This window comes from Xiphophorus maculatus, chromosome 4 (genome assembly GCF_002775205.1).
Source record: "Xiphophorus maculatus strain JP 163 A chromosome 4, X_maculatus-5.0-male, whole genome shotgun sequence".
NCBI classification, from domain to species: Eukaryota; Metazoa; Chordata; class Actinopteri; order Cyprinodontiformes; family Poeciliidae; genus Xiphophorus; species Xiphophorus maculatus.
This window is the reverse complement of record NC_036446.1, coordinates 25,448,807-25,472,939: the sequence shown is the minus strand read 5'-3', so window position 1 is coordinate 25,472,939 and position 24,133 is coordinate 25,448,807.

Below are 24,133 nucleotides of genomic sequence, written 5' to 3'. Positions count from 1 at the left end.
CAGACACACACACACACTTTGTCATTATTCCTTTATCAGTACAGCTTTTTCACAGTGCCATCCTGACTTGTCTCTCACTCACAGCTCCTCTTGTCTCCTCTCTGCCTCCCAGGGGAAGGATGCCCAGGTTGTTTTCATGACAGATCTGCTCCCTGCAGATCTGAGCTTACACATCCTGCCTCACTTCGAGGTGACAGACTATTGTCGGCTGCACTTGAACCCAATTTGCCCCTAAAACACGCCCCAGTGTCTTACACTCTCTGTCTCCGGTACAAAGAGCCCACCTTTACCTCCAGATCAGACGTCATTTCATCCTGAAAAGCTTCACCAAAGAAAAGCTTAGCACAGCTACAACAGAAACACCTGTACATCCCTGCATTACAGCACTGCATAAATTAGCAAGTGAGTATGTAAATGTGTATTTGCAGGTCAAATATAAAAAGAAATGTCAGGGGGAAAAACACTTTTCTTACATGGGCCAATGAAAGAATTGCTGACTGAAAAAAATTGCTGAGTGAAACTCCCCTGGTGGTTAATTTACTGATGATCTGAAAGCAACATTCAACAAAATCAAGTATTTATTTTGCCCTGTGTTTTACAGGCTGGAACCATGGAATAGGCCAACAGTTTTCAGATTATGGGTTTCCTAAGATGAAAATCCTGCATTTAATTTATGATTTAATCATCCAGCAATAATAGCATGCAACACTACACTGTAATAAAAAACAAACATGCATCAGCTTCCCTTCTCTGGCAACAAGGCTACTAAATTCAAGGTTACAAAGAAAAAAATAAAGTGTGGATTCATAATTAAATATAAAGAGATCAAACTTTAAAACCAAAGCCAACAATATTTGTGCAAGAAGAATGACCAATGTGTGTGTGAATGTATGGGGACTGTTCAATGTTGTGGCTTCTGTGTCTTGTAATATGAAGCGGCATTAGTGGCTTATTGAAACAGCTTCAGGATATTTGGTTTCTCATCACTGGTTCTGGTTCTGGTTCTTCTTACCTGGGTCTGTCAGCCTCTGGTAACTGATGCTGGGAGAATAAGCTGATCTGGAGCAGGTCAGAAATCCAACACACCTGAAGGCATCGTATTCCCGCCAATCACTGATCTAAGAAAGTTAGAACAATAAAGACGTAAATAGCAATTTGTGACTTTTTCTTTACTCCAGCCTTCCAGATTTTTGAAAAAAAAAAATCTTTATTAGTAGAACTGACACTTTTTGTACGTAGCATGGACCGGTCACCAGAATCCAGACTTAGAAAAGTTTTAGAAAGTCATGGTTTGGAAACCGCTAAAATGTTGTGTCATTTCTACAACTTTAGCGTAACTTAATCGGAGCTCCAGAGAAAGGACCGGAGCGAGAGTTTTCTCTGGTGCTGCCTCCCCTCTTGCTGTGCACTGCCACTCAGCCTGAAATGAAGGAGTTAAACTTTTACTTAGAAAAACAACAAATTTAAGCATTTAGGTAAATGTCTATGAATTTTTTTAAAATTGTAGTATTCTGGCCAGGAGGTGCAGGCTGGCTCTTTGCACCCCACTGTCTACATGCAAATAGGAGTTTTTAGTCAGAGAAGCTGATGTCTTGAAAAATATCCGCTTCTTTTACTAAACGTGAGGATTTTTAAAAACTATCAAGAGGTATACTTGTTTGACAGCTATCCAAGGGTTGTTTAGTATATATTTTTATTTTACTGCCAAGTTACGTAGAAATGTGGCTAAAGCAAGTTTGTTAAAAACACCAAGTTAAATGCATTAGAGAAGTAAAATGATACTGAGAAAAGGAGGAAGATAAAAAGATAAAGGGAGCATGCCGTGGCCCCTCTTATATCATTTCCACTTGCATGCATGTATAAGTGAACACATCCCCTGGAATGTCAGGGGAGAAATGTTAAATTCACCCACAAATCAGAAATATTTATGTGCCTAATGAAGTGTGGTGACAGCTGCATGTCCCCGCCTCTCAGATTTCACAGGGTTTTAACAAGACACATCAAAGTTTCTAAAATGTCCAGTGTTCCTCTCATCCATCACATTCAATGAATGTAAAGCAGCAGAAACTCGGGATGAGACTCATTTTTCTGCCTTTCTTCTCTCTTTTTTACCTCAGGCTAGTCAGAACAAGTTAGCGTCTCTCCACCAGTGTGTTCATAATTCAAATGGCAACACTGTCTGATGCTGTGATGTGCCATGCATTATTCAGCACAATCCCTTCTGCCTGCAAACAGACAAACACTGCACTATCATGGCCACACTAAGGTAAACAGTAAACAGGAGAAATGCCAGACATTAATTGCTTAATTAGGACACAAAACAAATAGGAGAGGAGCGGTGAGAGAGGAGAAACATTGTCAGGTTCATCCAACAGGTTCAGCTTTTCTTCACCCTTTACTTGGCAAAAAGTTTTGAGTCAAGGATATTTTGCTTCTACGTAAACATCCACAGCATCACGAAGACATAGCAAGTTTTATCCATTTCTTTGGAATATTACTCAAATGGTCCAGGCTAAACAGAATCATTAAATTCATAGGAGGTCTACCAAAAGATAAATAATGTCTTAGGACGGTGAAAACTCTTGCTTGATAAACTTCAGTGATGGGTGAGGAGTCTGAGGTGAGCCACGGCTTCGACTCCTGATTGATTAGAGGCCGACTATAATCCCAGGCAGACTGTGAGGGTCTCAGAGGACAGGCCCCGGTTAATGATCAACACTTTTATTATGTGAATACTTTACAGTGATCAATCAAACAATGATCAGAGAGAACAAGCTTCTAGGACTCGACTTATGTCCAGTGATTATCTTCACCCATTAATGCACAAAATGTGCCTGCTAAATGTTTTATTTTAAAGCCTTACATTTTAGATTATTTCTAGCATGGGAATAAAAAATTTTTGTTTTCCCATGCTGTACAATGTTAAGACACCTCTTGGCTATTTTTACATCCTTTTCACACAAGTACAAGTTTTCAAATAAATTATCAATGGCTAAACTCCCATAGGAATCCCATTATAAACAGTTTTATTTTACTCGTCTACATATATGCAGGTTTCAATGAACTTCTCCTTAATATTCCTGTTTCCTTTGGTTTCAAGCATGACAAGACACACCTGCCCATTTCTTAGCCGCTGTCCTCCAGGCTGGATGCTGACTTCATTTTGCCACCAGGTTGGTAAGGGAGATGGATAGAAAAACCCCTCCTATGCTCACTGTCGGAAAAACTGCAGTAAAGAGAACAAAACCATAAGCCATCATAAATAGAAAAAGTCCCTCATTTCCACTGTTAAATATAGTGGAGGACCTGTGATGCTGTGGGCCTGTTTCTCTTCCAAAGGTCCTGGAGATGCTTACCAACTCTGAATTATCAGGAGATTTTAAATAAAAAATTTAACAAACTCCACCAGAAAACTTTAAATTATTTGATCTTTCAGGAGGGCAATGGTCCAAAACAGATGATCAAATCAACACAGAGATGTTTCCCAGACAGAATCGCTGTCCTTCCACAGCTAATTCCCTAAATACAGGAACCAAGGAGATTATGTAAAAAGGACAGGGAAATGATGTCCAATTGGTAAAAAGGACTAGTACCAAATTATAGTCAGAGGCACCAACAACCACCATCGAGTTTGCTAAAAACAATTATTTTTGATATACATTTTTCCCCCAAGGAATAAATGTAGTCAAATGTAATTATTTTAAGGCCATGAGCGTTTCTAGATATCTGTGGGGAACCGATATCGATTATACATATGCCTTTCTCTTCACCTTAAACATAATAAAAACTGAATTGTTCTCTTATTAGCTTAATGCATTGAGTTGCTTTTAACTTTGCTCTCTCAAAATCATGCAGGTCAGAGCAGCTAAAATAGCAGCACAGCTGCCTACGATTACCTCTGGACATCGTTAGTGTGGACCACTGACAGGGGATCCAAATAAAAGCCTTTTCTAAAGGTTTCAGAATAATCATAATTATGAAGACAGCTTCGTCAGAAAATCAGAAACTAAAATACAAGAGAAAAGACAAATAAACAGAAGCAAGCAAGTTGTAATGGCACGATTAAATACGTTTACTGTGGAGAATTACACCATGGTCAACATGGTCTATATAAAGACTTTCTCCAGTTCTTTAAAAAAAAAGTTAACCAAAATCCTAAAATGTTTAAATCAGGGGTTTGCAGTTTCACGCCTAAAAACTAAATTAAAATATTGTTTTATTATTATTATTTAAATATCTAAACTAATACCTTAGAGTAAGCATTATAAAAAAAAACAAGCTATTTTGTTTCAAAGAGTCATGTTGCATTTGTGGCTCAAAACTAATTTTGCTTTTCTGGACAAAAGGGAAACATTTTATTTAGGGTTGTATAGGTTGCAGATTACTGGTTTAGATGATGAATAAACATGAATCAATTCAGTTTTTATCTGTGCAGACAAACTTTGGAACTAGTTTTGTGTTCAGAGTGAACCTGCGCTACACAGGTTTACATAAACTGCAGTCATAAAGGGCGACCTGCCAGATAAACAGGCAGTTTGGCGCTTCATACCGACTAGTGACTGTGGAAGTCAGCTAAGGGGAGAGGATGTTGTTCCACCTGACACAGTTTCTCCACCCACATGACACGGCATTAATATATGAGTGGGTTTTTTTTCCCCCACATTTCCCAGAGGAACAGAGCCACCAGGTGGCTGCTGAAGTCTCATCAAACAACGCTCAACACAGCATGACAGGAGAGTCTGCTGAAACACACTATGGCAACATGTTGAACTGTTGTATGTACAAACAGGAAAAAAAACAACCTGGTGACTAAATAATAATAAAGAGAGGGGAGACTTGTTTTAGAGAGACACTGATTTATATTCCAAAGCAATCTCGTCAGATCCCGCCATGTAAAGCGGCTTCTATAACTAATAAATGAACCGGCGATAAAACAGAAAATATTCCCTTCAAATCCGCTGGTGTTACGTGAATCTTTTATGCAAATGGAATTGCCAATGAGGTGGAGCCATCTTCAGAGGCCTTGACAGTTTTTCCACAGCCCGCTTTTAAAATTTATGCCACTGCTGATTTATAAAATTTATTAATAGCTGCTAGGGAAAGTGAAGCAAAAGAGATGAAACTGCTTCAGTTCTTCTGTCTCTCCTTTTCCTGTTTCTCTTTTCTATCGCTGGTCCCTCGTTACTCTTTCATGGTCCCTCCCTCTGTTTCTTACACTCGCTCCATCTTACTCCTCTGTGGTGGCTCATAGTGATTTTATAATTGGGCTGTGCTCATTGTTATTCAAAGCCCTGTAGAACCAATTAGTGCCAGACCTCCCGACCTTCAGTTGCTATGTAATGGTGGTAACTAAAAGACTTTAAGCGAGGCTGCTGAGAGTAAAAGTCTGAATATCCTTTAGTTTCTGATTAATAATTCCGTCAGCAGCATCACATTAAACCCAATTGCTAGTTTGGAGCTCTCTCTGTGTGTTTCCTTCCTGTTTTTTTACAACATTTTATTAATCTTTAAAGATGGCCTGGATACCGCCTGTCTGCTCTTGTCAGGTAAATGTTGTAATGAAAGAATAATGAGAGCTTGCAGGGAACATGGTGCATTAGGGTGGTCAGAAAAATCCCAGAGCTGAGGGACTTTTCAACATCGCTGATGGGTGTGGATAACTAGGCAAAACCTTGATGTGACAATTTGACCTTTGACCTATGTGGTGACAATGAAATTTAGGCTGAATAACGCATCAAGGAACTCAAAAAAATGCACCTTTTTTTTAAAAAAAAAAAAGGTACATACCTGGTACTTTTACAGGACAGATACTAATTTTATTTATGCTCATGCTATGCTGTGCATAAGTTCAGTCTATGCTGATGAAGATTTAACTGGCTCAGGATGCTGAATTTTTCTAGTGATGTCTGATATTTTCTACCCTACTTTCTGAGTAATTCAGCTCATAATCATTTGACCCCTTACACAACTAAAGTAACAACCGTGACATGCTGTAAATTTTACACCCTTCATCACCAATAAACTGGGGGTTTTCAGGGTGATGTGCAGAAGTCTTTTCACCGACAGTGTTTACAAAGTTCAATTTGCCTTCATCCAACTGCAACACCAACATTTTTTCTGTCGTCTACATTGTTTGAACCAGACTACAAACATGGTTTCCTTTGAATTGTTATTCTTCCATAAAGGCCAAATAAGGGGAGTGCAGACCAAATGTCCTGTCAACAGCTTTTTCCACTTCAGCTGTATATTTTGGCAATTCGAGTTACGATGGGCCTCCTAGATGTTTTTTCTGATTAATTTTCTAGTTTTTTTACCTGCCAGTTTCAGTGGACGGCGATGTGTTGGTAGGTTTGCAACAAGTTGTCCTTAAATGAAATTTTAAGCTGAGTTTTGTGAGGTGGTACTAACTTGGAATATCATTTTATATCCCGACCCTCCCTTATACTTCTTCACAGCTTTTGATCCAGACATGTCGGCCATGTTCCTTGGCCTCCATGACGCCGTTTGTCATAAGGTTCTCTTGACAATGTGGTCACAGAACAGCTGTTTATATATTGAGATTATGTTTAAAATGTGGACTTTAAAGATTGAGTCGTAGGGCAGTTTGTATTGTATTTATGGGCATCACAGGATAAGGAAGCTGTAGACGTACGCCAATCAAGCATTTAAAACTGGTATATGTAATATGTGAAGAGCATTCCACCTTTTTCTTAAACTTCACAATTATTCACTAATTTGTGTTGGTCTTTCAGATAAAATCCCAATAAAATAGATTGCAAACTATGGCTGTAATACAAGACTCTGAAACACCTCCATGCTTAGCAATAGCCTTGAAAGGCATTGCAGTGCAGGGATGAGTTTGGTCTCTGGATTTCTATCAAAGGACAAACTTCCTGAAGTCAGATCCACTGCACACTGAACATTAAGCAAAAGCAGGAAAGAAAAAAAAAACATGATCATGTAATACGAGGACAGGGATGAGCCACACAGAGAGGAAGGACGGAAATATTCGGCTTTCACCTGGAGTCGTCTTTTGACATCCGCGGGGAAATGTCTGCATCAGCCGAACCCTAACAAAGACAACCTGCCACAGCCTGTACATGTCTGGCTGGTTGTGCTCCCAACAAACACAAGGTGAACTTTGTGTGACCTTGTCAACAACGAGTCACACCGAGAAAGAAAAAGGGAGGGGGAAAAAAAAAAAGAAGAGGCTTTTGTTCACCTACAACAGTAAATTCAGACAAATGTCATCAGACAGTGCAGAGTCACAACACATAACTCAGACATAGTATTAGGCCCAGTCAGACGTCACAGAGGAGCAGTTAGCAGCACCTGATGGCGCTCTGCATGAAACAGGAAACAGCTAACATGCAGAGAGAGCCTCAGGAAACGCCTACAAATATGGCAACAGACGCACTGACCAACGTAGATGTTTAGACAGAACCCGACCAAAATTTTACTTTTTACTAATTTAGAAGATTCTTTTAGGTACACATGACATTAACCAATGGCAAATGTAAATATAAATATTTAGTCTAAAACTTGAGCAACAACAATTTATTTCAAATTGAATAGCAAAGCAATAAAGATAAATGTAGACACAGGAAGAAAGTTGATCATCTCCTCAAATTAGGCCAACTACTCATTAATGTCTTTATTATTAGGACATGTAAGTGTCTGTTCATATTTCTTTTTTGTTCATGCATGTATGCTCTAAATATTAAAATAAAATTACATTGATCATTGAAACACATGAGGACTTAATTAGGACCTAAAATGAAGTTTAGAAATGGAGGAGTCCAGTTAATTTGGAAAATGTTGCAGGGCATATAAGTATACGGAGAAATTTGAAGCTGCTGTTTAAAAGATTAGTTCATCCATCAAGGCCTAAAAGGGATCCAAATGTAGCAGCCTTATCAACCTGAAATGCCTGTCAAACTCCTGAGGGTCCTAATCAAATCCTGATGGACAGCACAACATGCTGTTGACCGGATTGGTCCCAAAACCTGAATTTCAACGAGGCATAAACTGTGATTATACCATGAGCCAGATGGGAAAATAAATGGTTTTTAATCACCGCTGGCATAATGTGCAGTGATTGACACCAAAAGGGAGCGGCTGCCATTGCTTTAAAAGAAAATAATAATCATGAGGCGAGGAGACCGGAGTGGGTTGCCTGATTTTTCCTTCCTGTATACAGGTTTACAACAGATAGGATGAATTTGTATACGTGCATAGCTGAAACTGTACAGTTTAAGACAAAGGCAAAGAGTAAAACATTGGGGTTTTTCCTACCAAAAGACTAAAAACTAAAAATACTAGCAGGCCCGTTTTCACTACTCATGTGCAGACGTCAGTTTGAAGAGGAAGTAATGAAACAGATGAGAAAATAGCCCTGCAGTTAGTCCCATTAGCTTTACTAATGACAACCTTTGAAACCTCTCATATAGTGATCTACAGTCTCTAGCTCCAGTTGCTAGAGGCCATTTGCTGTGCATCATACTAACCCAGTATAGTTCTACAGTTCTCCTTAAATTAGCTAAATCTTCTTTAATGCGCCAAATTATACATGGCTGATTCGCTTGTCTCCTAAACTGGCAAATAGCAAATCAATATAATCATAAATTTAATTTGAGAACTTGACTTCCAGAGGACCCCAAAGCGCTTCACACCACATTCAGGCAGTAGTGCGAGTGGGAATTGAACCGGCAACCTTCCTATTGCATGACAAACTCCTAATACGATCCAGATCAGTGCTGTCAGGAATAGCAGGAAATCCTCACTTGAAAGTTTCTCTCTGTTAAAGTTATTTAATAGTCTACCCTCTTAACTAGATTACTTCTGATTTAAGGACAGTGGGATTTTTACATTTTAAACTATTTTTCTACTTCCAAGCTGAACCAGACCAGGATGCTTCTGGTCAACACAGAGGAGTTTGACAAAATAGTACAAAGAATTGAACCGATAGAAATGAAGCTTCATCGACCAGAAGCTCAGGCTCTGAAGACAAACCTACTGATGACGGAGAGATTTAATTTATATACAGGCATAAAAATGTAAAACGTTTTGTGTTCAATTCTTCTTTTTAAAATTCATGGAAGATACGTTCATATCATCATTGCCCCTTTAAAAAACAACAACAGTTCAACCATATTAAAATAGACCCAAATGAATGTGATACTCTGGACCACGGGAGTGTTTAACTCGGTGGTTCCCAAAGATTTTCTGGGTCCCCCATAGATTACAATAACCCCTTCAAAAAAAAGAAAAAATCAACTGGGCACACGCATCGTTCAACCTAAACACATATTTTGTTTTCAAACTCCACTGAAGTTTATTTCACACTTCAGGTTGCAACAAAACACACTACAAACCATCTTTACAGTGAAACACTTTTGTGTAACTGTTTGCTTTTTTTCCCATTTATTCATACTGCTTCCCCCTGCATTGGCACTGCGTCCCCGCTGGGGGGCGCGCCCCACACTTTGGGAACCACTGGTTTAACCCAAACACCACTGCATCCACACTACATCGAGTATTGAATTATTGATATATTTCTGGATTTCAAATCACCTCGTCACCTCTGGTAGTTACAAAATTATGTCTCAGTTAAAGTAGAAAACATTTCACTTTTCTTACAGTACAAAATTGTAAATAAATGCCTTATGCCACCCTTGTTTTCTCTTTTGTAACATGTGTTTTCAGTTTTTTTCCCCTTTTTGTCATTAAATCTGAGGTCTTGTGAAGTTGGGGGAGGATGGATAAGCAATGTTGTCGACAGGATAGGAAATGAAGCTTCCTGCTTTTTATTGGGTTGCTAGTGGGAACACATGACTCTGCAGGAGATGTGTGGCTTATAGCAAGAACAAGTAAACCACAATGATTTCTTTCTATGGCTCTGTTACAAACAAGTTTACTTAAGAAATGTAATCGTGAAGCCTGACAGTTTAACATATATTACAGCACAACTAAATAATCTAAGAGATCAACGAACCATATCAACATTGTGGTAAATAATTGGGGCCTGCCATGCAAAGCAATGGCAGGAACCTATTGCTATTCTCCCAAGAAAAGTTTCTTTATTATTATTGGGGCCTGCCATGCAAAGCAATGGCAGGAACCTATTACTATTGTCGGAGAGAAGCGTCTCTTTAATATTCTTTATTCTTCCGTAACCGTTAATGCGGCTCATACCGCTGGGTGCACACCTACAAATGAGGTATCAAAACGTGCAGAAAATTCACGCCATTGGAGCTATTACTTGTGGTGGGATTTGGGCTTAACGTGGCGACATAATTCGCAAAAAACTACGAAAAAAACCCCATTATAACTCAATGGGAAAAATCCTAGAAATACCCTATTTTTGAGGATTTGCTGTGTCGTCACAAATTCACGTAGAAATGCCATTCAAATTTCATTTTGTAGATACGTCTGTGATCTCTTCGAAAGTGAAGACGGCTCGTCGATACCAGTTACGGTTTGTCCACAATTTGCCTCTAAGCGACCCAAACTTTCTCATTTTTGCTGAAATTACAGTGACAGCCCATCTCGGTTCATATCTGGGCACAACATTTCTTTCTCTCATCGCTGTAAATGCTCTGAGTGAGGTACAGATATGAATCTCGGGACTATCGCAGAAGACACATTGAACTGTCATACGCTCGAAACGCTTTTCGAATATGTATTACGGTTCCCGAACAAGAAGGATTTGTTTCCAATGCTTTTTTTCAGTAAAGTGTGTTTGCTCAAACACACTTGTGTGTTTGAGAGCTCAGAGCTCACAGCTCACACCTGCTGAGACCATTATTTACCATAGCAACGGAACTCAAGAGGCTATTGGCTGCTCATTAGGACTACAAAAACGCATCACTGTAGTTCTATCTACCCTCAGTTGAAACAGATCAGGACTGAGAACTGGCCTTTAGAACTACCTGCTGCTATCGGCTGTATATAACTGATTTAACTCAGTAACTGTTACACATGGGATTAGTTTTAAACTTTAAAATTAAGCATACTGAAAATTTCAAAATAAAAGCCTTGAATATTTTACATGACGTAATTGCTCTTTTTGGCCGTATATGACTTTTTCATCCAAAGCAATGTTACACATGGGATTAGTTCGGAACTTTAAAATGGAGCATAATAATAATTTCAAAATAAAAGCCTTGAATATTTTTACATCAGGTAATTGCTGTTTTTGGTCGTATATGACTTTTTCATCCAAAGCACTGTTACACATGGGATTAGTTTGGAACTTTAAAATGGAGCATAATAATAATTTCAAAATAAAAGCCCTGAATATTTTTACATCATGTAATTGCTCTTTTTGGCTTTATCTGACTTTTCCATCCAAAGCACTGTTACACATGGGATTAGTTTGGAACTTTAAAATTAAGCATACTGAAAATTTCAAAATAAAAGCCTTGAATATTTTACATGACGTAATTGCTCTTTTTGGCCGTATATGACTTTTTCATCCAAAGCACTGTTACACGTGGTATTAGTTTGGCCCTCTAAAATGAAGCATACTGAAAATTTCAAAATAAAAGCCTTGAATATTTTTACATCAGGTAATTGCTGTTTTTGGCTTTATGTGACTTTTTCATCCAAAGCACTGTTACACGTGGTATTAGTTTGGCCCTCTGAAATGAAGCATACTGAAAATTTCAAAATAAAAGCCTTGAATATTTTTACATCATGTAATTGCTTTTTTTGGCCGTATATGACTTTTTCATCCACAGCACTGTTACACATGGGATTAGTTTGGAACTTTAAAATGGAGCAAAGTAATAATTTCAAAATAAAAGCCATTATTTGCCATAGCAACGGAACTCAAGAGGCTATTGGCTGCTGGTTAGGACTACGAATACGCATCGCTGTAGTTCTATCTATCCTCAGTTGAAACAGATCAGGACTGAGAACTGGCCTTTAGAACTACTGCTGCTATGGGCTGTATATAACTGATTTAACTCAGTAACTGTTACACATGGGATTAGTTTGGAACTTTAAAATGGAGCATAATAATAATTTCAAAATAAAAGCCTTGAATATTTTTACATCAGGTAATTGCTGTTTTTGGCTTTATTTGACGTTTTCATCCAAAGCACTGTTACACATGGTATTAGTTTGGCCCTTTAAAATGAAGCTTAACAAAAATTTCAAAATAAAAGCCTTGAATATTTTTACATCAGCTACTTGTGTTTTGAGCATTATATAACTATTTTAACCGAAGGACTATTACGCATGGGATTAGTTTGGCCCTTTGAAATGAAGCATCCTGCAAATTTCAAAATAAAAGCCTTGAATATTTTTACATGACGTAATTGCTCTTTTTGGCTTTATTTGACTTTTTCATCAAAAGCACTGTTACACATGGTATTAGTTTGGCCCTTTGAAATAAATATTAACAAAAATTTCAAAATAAAAGCCTTGAATATTTTCACATCATGTAATTGCTCTTTTTGGCTTTATTTGACTTTTTCATCCAAAGCACTGTTACACGTGGTATTAGTTTGGCCCTTTGAAATGAAGCTTAACAAAAGTTTCAAAATAAAAGCCTTGAATATTTTTACATAACGTAATTGCTCTTTTTGGCTTTATTTGACTTTTTCATCCAAAGCACTCTTACACGTGGTATTAGTTCAGAACTTTAAAATGAAGCATACTGAAAATTTCAAAATAAAAGCCTTGAATATTTTACATGAAGTAATTGCTCTTTTTGGCCGTATATGACTTTTTCATCCAAAGCAATGTTACACATGGGATTAGTTCGGAACTTTAAAATGGAGCATAATAATAATTTCAAAATAAAAGCCTTGAATATTTTTACATCAGGTAATTGCTGTTTTTGGCTTTATGTGACTTTTTCATCCAAAGCACTGTTACACGTGGTATTAGTTTGGCCCTCTGAAATGAAGCATACTGAAAATTTCAAAATAAAAGCCTTGAATATTTTTACATCATGTAATTGCTTTTTTTGGCCGTATATGACTTTTTCATCCACAGCACTGTTACACATGGGATTAGTTTGGAACTTTAAAATGGAGCAAAGTAATAATTTCAAAATAAAAGCCTTGAATATTTTTACATCATGCAATTGCTGTTTTTGGCTTTGTATGACTTTTTCATCCAAAGCACTGTTACACATGGTATTAGTTTGGCCCTTTGAAATGAAGATTAACAAAAATTTCAAAATAAAAGCCTTGAATATTTTGACATCATGTAATTGCTCTTTTTGGCTTTATTTGACTTTTTCATCCAAAGCACTGTTACACATGGTATTAGTTTGGCCCTTTGAAATGAAGCATACTGAAAATTTCAAAATAAAAGCCTTGAATATTTTTACATGACGTAATTGCTCTTTTTGGCTTTATTTGACTTTTTCATCCAAAGCACTCTTACACGTGGTATTAGTTCAGAACTTTAAAATGAAGCATACTGAAAATTTCAAAATAAAAGCCTTGAATACTTTTACATCAGCTACTTGTGTTTTGAGCATTATATAACTATTTTAACCCAAGGACTATTACGCTTGGGATTAGTTTGGCCCTTTGAAATGAAGTTTAACAAAACTTCCAAAATAAAAGCCTCGACAACATTTTAAATCGTACCGAACGGTGCACGTCCGCCTCGCTTAACGTTCTTGCGGTTCTCCGCGTGCCACTGATCACGTCGCGGCGTTCTTTGGCGTCGACGCCGATTTGTGGCGCGACGACGCCGGGCCCATGCCCGACGGGCGCGCCTCGGCAGGCCCCGGCTAAATTTCTTCCGAAATTTTCTAGTAGAACTTTATTTTTCTTCCGTAACCGTTAATGCGGCTCATACCGCTGGGTGCACACCTACAAATGAGGTATCAAAACGTGCAGAAAATTCACGCCATTGGAGCTATTACTTCTGGTGGGATTTGGGCTTAACGTGGCGACATAATTCGCAAAAAACTACGAAAAAAACCCCATTATAACTCAATGGGAAAAATCCTAGAAATACCCTATTTTTGAGGATTTGCTGTGTCGTCACAAATTCACCTAGAAATGCCATTCAAATTTCATTTTGTAGATACGTCTGTGATCTCTTCGAAAGTGAAGACGGCTCGTCGATACCAGTTATGGTTTGTCCACAATTTGCCTCTAAGCGACCCAAAGTTTCTCATTTTTGCTCATATTAGAGTGACAGCCGACCTCGGATCAGATATGGGCACAACATTTCTTTCTCTCATCGCTGTAAATGCTCTGAGTGAGGTACAGATATGAATCTCGGGACTATCGCAGAAGACACATTGAACTGTCATACGCTCGAAACGCTTTTCGAATATGTATTACGGTTCCCGAACAAGAAGGATTTGTTTCCAATGCTTTTTTTCAGTAAAGTGTGTTTGCTCAAACACACTTGTGTGTTTGAGAGCTCACAGCTCAGAGCTCACACCTGCTGAGACCATTATTTGCCATAGCAACGGAACTCAAGAGGCTATTGGCTGCTGGTTAGGACTACGAATACGCATCACTGTAGTTCTATCTATCCTCAGTTGAAACAGATCAGGACTGAGAACTGGCCTTTAGAACTACTGCTGCTATGGGCTGTATATAACTGATTTAACTCAGTAACTGTTACACATGGGATTAGTTTGGAACTTTAAAATGGAGCATAATAATAATTTCAAAATAAAAGCCTTGAATATTTTTACATCAGGTAATTGCTGTTTTTGGCTTTATTTGACGTTTTCATCCAAAGCACTGTTACACATGGGATTACTTTGGAACTTTAAAATGGAGAATAATAATTTCAAAATAAAAGCCTTGAATATTTTCACATCAGGTAATTGCTTTTTTTGGCCGTATATGACTTTTTCATCCAAAGCAATGTTACACATGGGATTAGTTTGGAACTTTAAAATGGAGAATAATAATTTCAAAATAAAAGCCTTGAATATTTTTACATCAGGTAATTGCTGTTTTTGGCTTTATTTGACGTTTTCATCCAAATCACTGTTACACATGGGATTACTTTGGAAATTTAAAATGGAGAATAATAATAATTTCAAAATAAAAGCCTTGAATATTTTTACATCAGGTAATTGCTTTTTTTGGCCGTATATGACTTTTTCATCCAAAGCAATGTTACACATGGGATTAGTTTGGAACTTTAAAATGGAGAATAATAATAATTTCAAAATAAAAGCCTTGAATATTTTTACATCAGGTAATTGCTGTTTTTGGCTTTATATGACTTTTTCATCCAAAGCACTGTTACACATGGGATTAGTTTGGAACTTTAAAATGGAGCATAATAATAATTTCAAAATAAAAGCCTTGAATATTTTTACATCAGGTAATTGCTCTTTTTGGCTTTATTTGACTTTTTCATCCAAAGCACTGTTACACGTGGTATTAGTTTGGCCCTTTGAAATGAAGCATACTGAAAATTTCAAAATAAAAGCCTTGAATAATTTTACATGACGTAATTGCTCTTTTTGGCTTTATTTGACTTTTTCATCCAAAGCACTGTTACACGTGGTATTAGTTTGGCCCTTTGAAATGAAGCTTAACAAAAGTTTCAAAATAAAAGCCTTGAATATTTTTACATGACGTAATTGCTCTTTTTGGCTTTATTTGACTTTTTCATCCAAAGCACTGTTACACATGGTATTAGTTTGGCCCTTTGAAATGAATATTAACAAAAATTTCAAAATAAAAGCCTTGAATATTTTTACATCATGTAATTGCTCTTTTTGGCTTTATTTGACTTTTTCATCCAAAGCACTGTTACACGTGGTATTAGTTTGGCCCTTTGAAATGAAGCTTAACAAAAGTTTCAAAATAAAAGCCTTGAATATTTTTACATGACGTAATTGCTCTTTTTGGCTTTATTTGACTTTTTCATCCAAAGCACTCTTACACGTGGTATTAGTTCAGAACTTTAAAATGAAGCATACTGAAAATTTCAAAATAAAAGCCTTGAATATTTTACATGAAGTAATTGCTCTTTTTGGCCGTATATGACTTTTTCATCCAAAGCAATGTTACACATGGGATTAGTTCGGAACTTTAAAATGGAGCATAATAATAATTTCAAAATAAAAGCCTTGAATATTTTTACATCAGGTAATTGCTGTTTTTGGCTTTATTTGACGTTTTCATCCAAAGCACTGTTACACATGGGATTACTTTGGAACTTTAAAATGAAGAATAATAATAATTTCAAAATAAAAGCCTTGAATATTTTTACATGACGTAATTGCTCTTTTTGGCTTTATTTGACTTTTTCATCCAAAGCACTGTTACACATGGTATTAGTTTGGCCCTTTGAAATGAATATTAACAAAAATTTCAAAATAAAAGCCTTGAATATTTTTACATCATGTAATTGCTCTTTTTGGCTTTATTTGACTTTTTCATCCAAAGCACTGTTACACGTGGTATTAGTTTGGCCCTTTGAAATGAAGCTTAACAAAAGTTTCAAAATAAAAGCCTTGAATATTTTTACATGACGTAATTGCTCTTTTTGGCTTTATTTGACTTTTTCATCCAAAGCACTCTTACACGTGGTATTAGTTCAGAACTTTAAAATGAAGCATACTGAAAATTTCAAAATAAAAGCCTTGAATATTTTACATGAAGTAATTGCTCTTTTTGGCCGTATATGACTTTTTCATCCAAAGCAATGTTACACATGGGATTAGTTCGGAACTTTAAAATGGAGCATAATAATAATTTCAAAATAAAAGCCTTGAATATTTTTACATCAGGTAATTGCTGTTTTTGGCTTTATTTGACGTTTTCATCCAAAGCACTGTTACACATGGGATTACTTTGGAACTTTAAAATGGAGAATAATAATAATTTCAAAATAAAAGCCTTGAATATTTTTACATCAGGTAATTGCTGTTTTTGGCTTTATATGACTTTTTCATCCAAAGCACTGTTACACATGGGATTAGTTTGGAACTTTAAAATGGAGCATAATAATAATTTCAAAATAAAAGCCTTGAATATTTTTACATCAGGTAATTGCTCTTTTTGGCTTTATTTGACTTTTTCATCCAAAGCACTGTTACACGTGGTATTAGTTTGGCCCTTTGAAATGAAGCATTCTGAAAATTTCAAAATAAAAGCCTTGAATAATTTTACATGACGTAATTGCTCTTTTTGGCTTTATTTGACTTTTTCATCCAAAGCACTGTTACACGTGGTATTAGTTTGGCCCTTTGAAATGAAGCATACTGAAAATTTCAAAATAAAAGCCTTGAATATTTTTACATCAGCTACTTGTGTTTTGAGCATTATATAACTATTTTAACCCAAGGACTATTACGCATGGGATTAGTTTGGCCCTTTGAAATGAAGGTTAACAAAACTTCCAAAATAAAAGCCTTGACAACATTTTAAATCGTACCGAACGGTGCACGTCCGCCTCGCTTAACGTTCTTGCGGTTCTCCGCGTGCCACTGATCACGTCGCGGCGTCCTTTGGCGTCGACGCCGATTTGTGGCGCGACGACGCCGGGACCATGCCCGACGGGCGCGCCTTGGCAGGCCCCGGCTAAATTTCTTCCGAAATTTTCTAGTTGGGGCCTGCCATGCAAAGCAATGGCAGGAACCTATTGCTATTCTCCCAAGAAAAGTTTCTTTATTATTATTGGGGCCTGCCATGCAAAGCAATGGCAGGAACCTATTACTATTGTCGGAGAGAAGCGTCTCTTTAATATTATTATTATAGAACTTTATTTTTCTTCCGTAACCGTTAATGCGGCTCGTACCGCTGGGTGCACACCTACAAATGAGGTATCAAAACGTGCAGAAAATTCACGCCATTGGAGCTATTACTTCTGGTGGGATTTGGGCTTAACGTGGCGACATAATTCGCAAAAAACTACGAAAAAAACCCCATTATAACTCAATGGGAAAAATCCTAGAAATACCCTATTTTTGAGGATTTGCTGTGTCGTCACAAATTCACCTAGAAATGCCATTCAAATTTCATTTTGTAGATACGTCTGTGATCTCTTCGAAAGTGAAGACGGCTCGTCGATACCAGTTACGGTTTGTCCACAATTTGCCTCTAAGCGACCCAAAGTTTCTCATTTTTCTTCAAATTAGAGTGACAGCCGATCTCGGTTCATATCTGGGCACAACATTTCTTTCTCTCATCGCTGTAAATGCTCTGAGTGAGGTACAGATATGAATCTCGGGACTATCGCAGAAGACACATTGAACTGTCATACGCTCGAAACGCTTTTCGAATATGTATTACGGTTCCCGAACAAGAAGGATTTGTTTCCAATGCTTTTTTTCAGTAAAGTGTGTTTGCTCAAACACACTTGTGTGTTTGAGAGCTCACAGCTCACAGCTCACACCTGCTGAGACCATTATTTGCCATAGCAACGGAACTCAAGAGGCTATTGGCTGCTGATTTGGACTACGAATACGCATCGCTGTAGTTCTATCTATCCTCAGTTGAAACAGATCAGGACTGAGAACTGGCCTTTAGAACTACTGCTGCTATGGGCTGTATATAACTGATTTAACTCAGTAACTGTTACACATGGGATTAGTTTGGAACTTTAAAATGGAGCATAATAATAATTTCAAAATAAAAGCCTTGAATAGTTTTACATCAGGTAATTGCTGTTTTTGGCTTTATTTGACGTTTTCATCCAAAGCACTGTTACACATGGGATTACTTTGGAACTTTAAAATGGAGAATAATAATAATTTCAAAATAAAAGCCTTGAATATTTTTACATCAGGTAATTGCTTTTTTTGGCTTTATTTGACTTTTTCATCCAAAGCACTGTTACACATGTGATTAGTTCGGAACTTTAAAATTGAGCATAATAATAATTTCAAAATAAAAGCCTTGAATATTTTTACATGACGTAATTGCTCTTTTTGGCTTTATTTGACTTTTTCATCCAAAGCACTGTTACACATGGGATTAGTTCGGAACTTTAAAATGGAGCATAATAATAATTTCAAAATAAAAGCCTTGAATGTTGTTACATCAGGTAATTACTGTTTTTGGCTTTATGTGACTTTTTCATCCAAAGCACTGTTACACATGGGATTCGTTCGGAACTTTAAAATGGAGCATAATAATAATTTCAAAATAAAAGCCTTGAATATTTTTACATCATGCAATTGCTGTTTTTGGCTTTGTATGACTTTTTCATCCAAAGCACTGTTACACATGTGATTAGTTCGGAACTTTAAAATTAAGCATAATAATAATTTCAAAATAAAAGCCTTGAATATTTTTACATCAGGTCATTGCTCTTTTTGGCTTTGTATGACTTTTTCATCCAAAGCACTGTTACACATGTGATTAGTTCGCAACTTTAAAATTAAGCATAATAATAATTTCAAAATAAAAGCCTTGAATATTTTTACATCATGCAATTGCTGTTTTTGACTTTGTATGACTTTTTCATCCAAAGCACTGTTACACATGGTATTAGTTTGGCCCTTTGAAATGAAGCATACTGAAAATTTCAAAATAAAAGCCTTGAATATTTTTACATCATGTAATTGCTCTTTTTGGCCGTATATGACTTTTTCATCCAAAGCACTGTTACACATGGGATTAGTTCGGAACTTTGAAATGGAGCATAATAATAATTTCAAAATAAAAGCCTTGAATATTTTTACATCAGGTAATTGCTGTTTTTGGCTTTATTTGACTTTTTCATCCAAAGCACTGTTACACATGGGATTAGTTTGGAACTTTAAAATTAAGCATACTGAAAATTTCACAATAAAAGCCCTGAATATTTTTACATGGCGTAATTGCTGTTTTTGCCTTTATTTGACTTTTTCATCCAAAGCACTGTTACACGTGGTATGAGTTCAGAACTTTAAAATTAAGCATACTGAAAATTTCAAAATAAAAGCCTTGAATATTTTACATGACGTAATTGCTCTTTTTGGCCGTATATGACTTTTTCATCCAAAGCAATGTTACACATGGGATTAGTTCGGAACTTTAAAATGGAGCATAATAATAATTTCAAAATAAAAGCCTTGAATATTTTTACATCAGGTAATTGCTGTTTTTGGCTTTATTTGACGTTTTCATCCAAAGCACTGTTACACATGGGATTACTTTGGAACTTTAAAATGGAGAATAATAATAATTTCAAAATAAAAGCCTTGAATATTTTTACATCAGGTAATTGCTTTTTTTGGCTTTATTTGACTTTTTCATCCAAAGCACTGTTACACATGGGATTAGTTCGGAACTTTAAAATGGAGCATAATAATAATTTCAAAATAAAAGCCTTGAATATTTTTACATCTTGCAATTGCTGTTTTTGGCTTTGTATGACTTTTTCATCCAAAGCACTGTTACACATGTGATTAGTTCGGAACTTTAAAATTGAGCATAATAATAATTTCAAAATAAAAGCCTTGAATATTTTTACATGACGTAATTGCTCTTTTTGGCTTTATTTGACTTTTTCATCCAAAGCACTGTTACACATGGGATTAGTTCGGAACTTTAAAATGGAGCATAATAATAATTTCAAAATAAAAGCCTTGAATGTTGTTACATCAGGTAATTACTGTTTTTGGCTTTATGTGACTTTTTCATCCAAAGCACTGTTACACATGGGATTCGTTCGGAACTTTAAAATGGAGCATAATAATAATTTCAAAATAAAAGCCTTGAATATTTTTACATCATGCAATTGCTGTTTTTGGCTTTGTATGACTTTTTCATCCAAAGCACTGTTACACATGTGATTAGTTCGGAACTTTAAAATTAAGCATAATAATAATTTCAAAATAAAAGCCTTGAATATTTTTACATCAGGTCATTGCTCTTTTTGGCTTTGTATGACTTTTTCATCCAAAGCACTGTTACACATGTGATTAGTTCGCAACTTTAAAATTAAGCATAATAATAATTTCAAAATAAAAGCCTTGAATATTTTTACATCATGCAATTGCTGTTTTTGACTTTGTATGACTTTTTCATCCAAAGCACTGTTACACATGGTATTAGTTTGGCCCTTTGAAATGAAGCATACTGAAAATTTCAAAATAAAAGCCTTGAATATTTTTACATCATGTAATTGCTCTTTTTGGCCGTATATGACTTTTTCATCCAAAGCACTGTTACACATGGGATTAGTTCGGAACTTTGAAATGGAGCATAATAATAATTTCAAAATAAAAGCCTTGAATATTTTTACATCAGGTAATTGCTGTTTTTGGCTTTATTTGACTTTTTCATCCAAAGCACTGTTACACATGGGATTAGTTTGGAACTTTAAAATTAAGCATACTGAAAATTTCACAATAAAAGCCCTGAATATTTTTACATGGCGTAATTGCTGTTTTTGCCTTTATTTGACTTTTTCATCCAAAGCACTGTTACACGTGGTATGAGTTCAGAACTTTAAAATTAAGCATACTGAAAATTTCAAAATAAAAGCCTTGAATATTTTACATGACGTAATTGCTCTTTTTGGCCGTATATGACTTTTTCATCCAAAGCAATGTTACACATGGGATTACTTTGGAACTTTAAAATGGAGAATAATAATAATTTCAAAATAAAAGCCTTGAATATTTTTACATCAGGTAATTGCTTTTTTTGGCCGTATATGACTTTTTCATCCAAAGCAATGTTACACATGGGATTAGTTTGGAACTTTAAAATGGAGAATAATAATTTCAAAATAAAAGCCTTGAATATTTTTACATCAGGTAATTGCTGTTTTTGGCTTTATTTGACGTTTTCATCCAAAGCACTGTTACACATGGGATTACTTTGGAACTTTAAAATGGAGAATAATAATAATTTCAAAATAAAAGCCTTGAATATTTTTACATCAGGTAATTGCTTTTTTTGGCCGTATATGACTTTTTCATCCAAAGCAATGTTACACATGGGATTAGTTTGGAACTTTAAAATGGAGAATAATAATTTCAAAATAAAAGCCTTGAATATTTTTACATCAGGTAATTGCTGTTTTTGGCTTTATTTGACGTTTTCATCCAAAGCACTGTTACACATGGGATTACTTTGGAACTTTAAAATGGAGAATAATAATAATTTCAAAATAAAAGCCTTGAATAGTTTTACATCAGGTAATTGCTGTTTTTGGCTTTATTTGACGTTTTCATCCAAAGCACTGTTACACATGGGATTACTTTGGAACTTTAAAATGGAGAATAATAATAATTTCAAAATAAAAGCCTTGAATATTTTTACATCAGGTAATTGCTTTTTTTGGCTTTATTTGACGTTTTCATCCAAAGCACTGTTACACATGGGATTACTTTGGAACTTTAAAATGGAGCATAATAATAATTTCAAAATAAAAGCCTTGAATAGTTTTACATCAGGTAATTGCTGTTTTTGGCTTTATTTGACGTTTTCATCCAAAGCACTGTTACACATTGGATTACTTTGGAACTTTAAAATGGAGAATAATAATAATTTCAAAATAAAAGCCTTGAATATTTTTACATCAGGTAATTGCTGTTTTTGGCTTTATGTGACTTTTTCATCCAAAGCACTGTTACACGTGGTATTAGTTTGGCCCTTTAAAATGAAGCTTAACAAAAATTTCAAAATAAAAGCCTTGAATATTTTTACATGACGTAATTGCTCTTTTTGGCTTTATTTGACTTTTTCATCCACAGCACTCTTACACGTGGTATTAGTTCAGAACTTTAAAATGAAGCATACTGAAAATTTCAAAATAAAAGCCTTGAATATTTTACATGAAGTAATTGCTCTTTTTGGCCGTATATGACTTTTTCATCCAAAGCACTGTTACACGTGGTATGAGTTCAGAACTTTAAAATTAAGCATACTGAAAATTTCAAAATAAAAGCCTTGAATATTTTACATGACGTAATTGCTCTTTTTGGCCGTATATGACTTTTTCATCCAAAGCAATGTTACACATGGGATTAGTTCGGAACTTTAAAATGGAGCATAATAATAATTTCAAAATAAAAGCCTTGAATATTTTTACATCAGGTAATTGCTGTTTTTGGCTTTATGTGACTTTTTCATCCAAAGCACTGTTACACATGGGATTAGTTTGGAACTTTAAAATTAAGCATACTAAAAATTTCAAAATAAAAGCCTTGAATATTTTACATGACGTAATTGCTTTTTTTGGCCGTATATGACTTTTTCATCCAAAGCACTGTTACACATGGGATTAGTTCGGAAATTTAAAATGGAGCATACTGAAAATTTCAAAATAAAAGCCTTGAATATTTTTACATCAGCTACTTGTGTTTTGAGCATTATATAACTATTTTAACCCAAGGACTATTACGCATGGGATTAGTTTGGCCCTTTGAAATGAAGTTTAACAAAACTTCCAAAATAAAAGCCTTGACAACATTTTAAATCGTACCGAATGGTGCACGTCCGCCTCGCTTAACGTTCTTGCGGTTCTCCGCGTGCCACTGATTACGTCGCGGCGTTCTTTAGCGTCGACGCCAATTTGTGGCGTGACGACGCCGGGCCCAAGCCCGACGGGCGCGCCTTGGCAGGCCCCGGCTAAATTTCTTCAGAAATTTTGTTTTTCTAGTTATTCTTTATTTTTCATCCGTAACCGTTAATGCGGCTCATACCGCTGCGTGCACACCTACAAAAGAGGTATCAAAACGTGCAGAAAATTCACGCCATTCCAGCTATTACTTTTGGTGGGATTCGGGATTAACATGGCGACATAATTCGCAAAAAACTACGAAAAAAACCCCATTATAACTCAATGGGAAAAATCCTAGAAATACCCTATTTTTGAGGATTTGCTGTGTCGTCACAAATTCACCTAGAAATGCCATTCAAATTTCATTTTGTAGATACGTCTGTGATCTCTTCGAAAGTGAAGACGGCTCGTCGATACCAGTTATGGTTTGTCCACAATTTGCCTCTAAGCGACCCAAAGTTTCTCATTTTTGCTCATATTAGAGTGACAGCCGACCTCGGTTCATATCTGGGCACAACATTTCTTTCTCTCATCACTGTAAATGCTCTGAGTGAGGTACAGATATGAATCTCGGGACTATCGCAGAAGACACATTGAACTGTCATACGCTTAAAACGCTTTTCGAATATGTATTACGGTTCCCGAACAAGAAGGATTTGTTTCCAATGCTTTTTTTCAG